Source organism: Petaurus breviceps, unplaced genomic scaffold (assembly GCF_028583685.1).
Source record: "Petaurus breviceps papuanus isolate PSGF00001 unplaced genomic scaffold, PetGlider_PUasm1.0 151, whole genome shotgun sequence".
NCBI lineage: Eukaryota > Metazoa > Chordata > Mammalia > Diprotodontia > Petauridae > Petaurus > Petaurus breviceps.
Genome location: NW_027185712.1, coordinates 22,256,129 through 22,263,466, shown reverse-complemented (window position 1 = coordinate 22,263,466; position 7,338 = coordinate 22,256,129).

Sequence of the window (7,338 nt, the reverse complement as noted above, 5' to 3'; positions counted from 1 at the left end):
TCTCTCTGTCTCTCTCCCTCTCTCTCTGTCTCTCTCTCTCAATGATCTCTGAAATCCTTCTCAGGTCTATAATAATAGTACAGCTTACAATTATATGATATTTTATAGACATGACATACATTATATATAATCCTATTTATTCCTCACAACTAAGAAGTATTCTTGTGCTAGTGACTCAAGCTGAGTACCTGTACTCAGGACACTTTAGACTCAAAATCTGAATACAAATTAGACTTCAGCCATGGCACTAAACCTTAACACAAACATTGTTATTACAAACCAGTGTGCCCATTAAACACTTTCCTTTTTCTATTATTTCTAAAGAAATTAGACTTTTGTACTTTCTAAGTGCATGATAACTGATCAAGCTTAAAAATTCAGGCTATTACCTTATCAACCATAGAACAAAATTTATCAACTGGCTTACAACAGCATATGACTTCATGGAATCACTAGTGGGAAACAGAAATTGAGGGACAAACTCCTCTTGACTACAGCTTTGAAACTGTTGTGGCAACACATTAGTAGGAAAAAAGGGCGTATTCCTTTCCTACACAAGAGAAAGTACTACAGAAAATATTCTTAAACTTTAAAAAGACAATGGGAAAAACTGTATTTAAAAAGGTAGGGGTAAAAGAATTATAAAACAAAAGAAGCCTAAAAAAGGAGAAAACATATCCCAAAGAACCCTAGTTTATGATATAGACTTGAAAAAATAGTCATGAGAAATAGATACATGCTATAAAACATTTTCTTAGACATTTGGTTTTGATATATTCACATTGGCAGTACTTATATAAGTTGTCATACCAATAAACTGATTGAAATTGAAATTTATCCCACTTTGGAACTCTTTGGATCACTTTTCACTAGAACTGAAGAGAGGAATTAGAAACACTAGGGAGCTATATGAAAAATTTACCATATTTGTGAACAAATCATCTCATCAACTCTGAAATCAAGGTTTCATACCTTGCTCTTTTCAAGGTACAAGGTTTTTCTTGGCACCATGCCTAGAATGTTCCAGAATTCATCTGGACTGAGAGAAAAAAGATTATTTAGCTCAGCTATTGATAAAAACTGGGTGAATAATAACATTCAGCTGCATGATCAGACACTTTTTCTAAGCATGATTGTTGTCTGTAGAAATCCCACAGTGATCACTAGTATGCTAGAAAAATCAAAGATGGATTCTATGTAATGATGGGAAATATATGCTATAAATAGAATAGGAAGTTGATTGAATTTCCCTATAAACTGTTTTTTAAAAATTTACTAAAGCAGCTGATCACAGTTGTGTCTTATATGTACTACCATTCTAGTGGAACCTTCTTTTTTAATAAAGAAAACTAAATCAATCAAAAAAATCACCTGCAGTAGTGATCACTTCTGCCAACACAGACAGCATTCCCTACTCTAGAAGTACCTCTGCTATTGGAAGCAAGTTGCATTTCATTATATGTTATCCAGGATGAATATTGTTTATTCTGATGCTCACAATTCCTTTTCCTTTTGCTGATCTTTCCATTTGCACTGTATTAGTGATTGTACTGTTTGGGTTCTATTAATTTCACTATTTTATTCTGCCTTCATTTATATAAATTTTAAAATGTTTCTCTGAATTCTTCATAGAATAAATAAGCTTAGTTGGACATGACCTATTCTTAATGAACCCCCATATCCTTGTAGAGTTCACCAAATAGACTTTTAATATTTTTAGATTTTTGCTGGGAATTAATGTGCAACTCACTGGCCTAGAATGTAAATTTTCCATTCTCCCACCTTTAAAAAAATGATACAGTGTTTGCTCTTCCCCAATTCTGATACATCTTTATCATTTTCTATGATCTCACAAAGATCACTGACAGGGACTCAGTCATGAGATCCACCATGTCTTTTAGTTCCTGAGACCATAGTTTATCTGTGTTTAGTGACTCTTACTGTATTCCTACTTATATATTATCCTTTTAGAAACCAGTGCTGTTATGTCCTCCTTTCCAGACCATAGGAGATTCTTCTTGACAAATTTTTAAAAAGAAAGAATTGATCCATTTGCATCCTCCATTTTTTTAGTTATCATCATTCCTGCCAGGAGTGTTCTTCCCCTTCTTAGAGCCTAATCTTTCTCTCAAGATAGTTTAAAACAAACAAAAATATCAAACCCTATCTTTCTGTTATACTTACCTTTCCTCGGTAGTTTTGGTTCATTCTGAGATTTAGTACCCAGTATCACATTATTTTATTAGACAGGATATATTCTTTCTTTGCTACCTGTCCTTGGTTCCATCTCAGATAGATGCCTTTATAAAAATATCTAACATTTACATAGTGCGCTTACATAGTCAGGCACTATGCTAAGCATTTTATAATTATCATCTCCATTGATCCCCAAAACAACCCATGGAGGTATGTGCTATTATTATCTGAATTTTACAGTTGAAAAAACAGTGGTTAAGTGACTTTCCCAGGGTCACACAGCCAGTAAACAAATGAGGCTGGATTTGAACACATTTCATCCTGATTCTAGGCTGACCACTCTATATACTGTGCCACCTAGTCTGCCCTAACCTAAGTTTGGTGGTAAGATTCTTATGTAGATTCTTTTGTGTTTTTAGACAAGTCTTCTCACTTCTTTACACTCAAATTATTAATTTTCTTATCTTTGAGATTTCTGTTTTTAGAATTTCCAGTTTCTCTTGGGTTGATTTCTCCTGGAGAATTTTAGCCCATGAGCTCTGATATTTCCTCCAAACCATTTTTTAAAATTATTCACTCAGGGTTTCAATCAGACAATTCTTCACTTTTACCTATAACAAACCACAAAGTGACTTAGTCTCTTAATTCAGAGGTTCCCATCACTTCCTCTCTAGCAACCATTTCCCCATTGTTTGTAAGAATCAGATCCAGAATAGAAATTCTCTTCATTGTGACTTCCCTTTTGAAGGAAGAAACTGTATTAAGATAGGTCAATAAATTGTTCTGTTTTGTTTTGGGTAGAGAAAGTGCTACACCAGATATATAAATAATTCAAGTCCTCCATCATTAATATAGGGCAGATAAGAATTATTTCCCAAAGTCCATGTTTGTTCATTCTTTCTGCCCAAGAGGTTTCTAGTATATTACAAAGACAGTATTGCTACTATTTTGTCCACAATTATCTTCACTTGATTCTATGATTTTCTACCAGTAGTATACCTTTCTAATAGATATGTATATCAACACCTTTACCTAGACTAGGGTGTGTGTGTGTGTGTGTGTGTGTGTGTGTGTGTGTGCACACGCGCGCGCGTGTGTGTGTGCTTTTTAGTAAAGGCTCTTTCCAGAGCTATATTTCTGCCATGAATAACCATGTTATTATGTCACAGTCATTTAGAGGAGACCAAATTTCCTTCTTTGCATTAGATTCTCTTACTCATCTTGTTTTCTAAGCACATTTGGAACACTTTCATACACAGAAATGAAGCTATGGTTTTAATTATTGGCCCATTTCCTTGGTGTTTCTCTCCTAGAAATCTCTGGATGCCTGAGTTATGCTGTTTTCTGATGTTGTAGCTATACTTTATGATATCTAGCTTAAGGGAAGACATAAAACAAAGGCTAGGACTAATACTTGGAGTCAAAGACAAGACGAAAATAAATAATCAGTAACAATGAGATAGTAGGACTATTTAACTCCTATTTTGCTTCTGTCTTCACAAAAACTATTCTTGGGTTTGGAACTCCATACTGAATGTCTCCATGATATTGGGAAGCAATTTTATCATTTCATTCAATAAGAATTTAATAAGGGTTACTACATGCTTGAGTCTGAGCTAAGCACTGCTGCTGTTGTTCATCCTCCATTCTCAAAGGAGACCAATGACATCAGAAGGGTGAAGTCTCTACTCGAAAGTCAACTGGATTTAAATGAGGCAGAGTGGTGCAAAGTCATCAGGTTCACTCTCTCCTCCAGAGTAATCAGGGTTCAGTAGGTCTGGATGACTGGTGACATCCCCAGATGGAGTGGGAAACCTTGGCCACTGGGGATTCAAGGAAAGGAGAGACATAGCTCCTGCCCTCAAGAAGCTCACATCCTAATAGGAGTTAGATACAGACGCAGTTCAAGATATAGACATGTATATAGTGTGTGGGTGTGCATATATAACATGTGTAATGTAAAAGAAAGATAATTGCAGGATAGAGGCATTAGAAGAGGATTGTGGGGGAGGGGTGATAGGAGAGGTAGGAAGGAATTACCCGCAGGAAGAAAGGCTTCCTGCAGAAGATGGAATTTGTAGTGCCCTAAAGGATGCCAGGAAGAAAAGATGAGCAAGAGAAGAATTCTACGCATGGCAGATAACCAGTGAAAAAGCATGGTCAGAAAATGGAGTGTTTATGTGAAAGAGGGCAAGCAGAAAAATGAGGTTGGATCATCAAGTATATGGAGAAAGAGTAAAGTATAAGATCAAAAAAAGTAAGGAGGTTCCAGGTTATGAACAGCTTTTACATGTCAGAGGAAAAAATACATCTTCGTGTATTGAGCCTTGCTCAATGCTCCTTCAAAAGCAAAATACCATCTTATTCATCTTAGCCAATACATATAAAGAATGTAGTACTATAGGCCAGTCACAGTACTAGATGTTATAAAAATGGGTCACAAAAGTCCAGTCCTACATCACAACGAGCTCACACAACAGGTAAGGCCAATAAAATGAAGCAAATATACAGATCACAGATAACACTGTCTGTCAAAACTGTATCTAGGAGATAGATGTCAGAATTAAGATTGAAAAAAATTATAGGTAGAAAATAATAACTGAGGGGTTAAAAAAAGAAGTGTAAAGAAAGAAATGAAAACTTGTATATGTATTTGAGAGATTTAGAATCTGAAGGGAGTATTTGCTGAAAGGTTTTTTTAGATAAAGCATCCCTGTATCCAAATCTTAATGAGGAAGGAAGGCAATCCCCAAAGTGAGACCGGAAATTCAAACTTTGATGTTTCTGAGGAAGCTTAAAATATTGGCCCTGGATACTATTCCACACAGATTTCACCCAAACATTTAAGTGAAATTCCCTAAGAAGTTTGTCAACAGTAAAGAAGAGAAAATGTAACAAGTGAAAAAAACCCAAAGTAGAATGCTTACTTGTGAACACTCTTGGAAGGAACTAAGAGAGAAAATATTGGAAAGTGGAAAGGAAGCAGTTTCAAAATTCAAAATCATCTATGACTTCATTAGGAGTCTTCAGTATAGCAAAGTTGGGACGGTTGAATAATCATGTGAATTTGATATTTTGTTACCAATTACAGACTATAAACTGTTTACATTTATCACTTAATGTTTATCAACAATCTGCCCCTAATTTATATACTACTGGGTGCTCTAAATTGCTATCTGTGAAATTTAGTGGAAATACTGAAGAACTCAGAAACATTTGAAAACAATTTGCATTTTACCTAGCAGTTGGGTGCTTATTTCTCTTATAACCTTGTTCTTCTGTGACCATAACTTTTCAGTTTTCTTTGATACCCATAGAGTTTACCACTAGCCTTCTGTTTAGAAAAACCTCACTCTGAGTTTGAATTGCATCTACCACAATTCATAGTAACTGAATCTCAATTTTGAGACAATTTTAAATGCTGCTTTTTGCCTTACATACTGAGCTGAATTTAAAACAAGTCATTCAACTTCTCAGTGACCCTCAGGCAAATTTCTAAAATTGTAAATGAAAAGGAAGGTGTTAACCTGGATTGGTAGAGGGAGTTTCCTGAACCTGGAGTTCCTTATATAGGTGAAATCATAGATACAGTCTTTATTCCATAACCTTATGGTTCTTGCAATTAATAGAATTAAATTTGCATGATTCAGTAGGGTCTTATATTTGTATTTACAGGACAAGGCTACAAATAGTGTTCTGCCATTGGCCAACAGATGTGACCTTGGGTTTAATATCTCATGGTCTCCATTCCACCATCTAGAAAATAAGTGAGGTTGGTCTGTGTGATATTATAATGGTAATGGGAATTTGAAGATCTTTCGTGCCCCTTAATAGGTCAAATGTAATCACATGGAGCCTGTGCTAGGAGGAGTTTGCTGAACAGGAGAAGCAGGAAATGAGTTAGAGTAATTAGTATGGAGGGAGTGTAATAATGATGAAATCTGAAGATCCCTCTTTATTGGCAAGCTAACGGGTACTTAGCACCTAGTTTCTGCTTCTGTAAAGAATCAAGGTATGAGCCCATATTGCTGATGTAACAAGAAGGGGCTGAACAGGGAGGAGCTAATACATAGATAAGGAAAAGCACAAGCTGGACACTCAGAATTTCCTGGGGTATCATAGAGGCAGAGCAGCTGCTGCTAGGGGAGGGTGGGGGTGGAGAGAGAGACAGAGACAGAGACAGAGACAGAGAGACAGAGACAGAGAGAGAGACAGAGACAGAGAGAAATTCTGGGAGCAAGCACCTGGAGGCTGGGCTGCTACTGCTGGAGAAAGAGAAGAGAACTGAGAACTGAACTGAGAAGAAAAATGAGAACTGAGAACTAGCACAGAACTAGGACTTGTGGTGGCAAAACTCCCAAGGGTCAGCTGGAGCTGCCAAATACTGAGGAAGCATGACTTGACTGTGGTGCTGGTATTTTGTACAAATGTTGTTGTGACTTTGTTAATGTGTATGAATGTTCTTGTGGCTTAACTAAGCCTTGTCTTCCCAGGAACAGAGACTGTGAAGGAATTGAGATGGACTGGACACTGTGAGCTCCAATGTGGAGCAGGAACTGCATGGAGAGCTGGACAAGGACCTGGGAGCTGTCTGCCTTTGAAGCCAGGTGACAGTTTGGTGAATTCATGTAGGAGCTACCTGCCTCAAGTCAAGATGAATTTTGTACATAATGCCTTGAGCACTATGCTGAATTTGAGCATAATATTCTAAGAGGATAAATTCAAGAGGATCTAGATTAAAAGGATGATAAGCAATTAAATTGTGAAAGAGCATCCTTGGAAGAAATGGAGAATGTTTAACTTGGAAAAGAGAAGACTCACGAAATAGCTGTCTGCAACAATTTTGTCCTTAGAAGGCAAATTAGGAACTATTGGTTGTGGTTAGAAAGGGTTGAACTAGGGATGATAGAAGAAAAGTATGGTAAATAAGTACCGTCTCTAAGGAAAAAATTGCTAATAATTATTAGTAACTGAAATTCAAATGAATGTCTTTGTTAGGACATGACATCTTTGTCAAAGAAGAGGTTGGATGATCACTTTACTAAGATGCTCTAGAGATGTTTATTGTTTCCCAGTTTCCTGCATTAATTTTGTTTGATTTTCTTCTCTCTCTCTCTCTCTCTCTCTCTCTCTCTCTCTCTC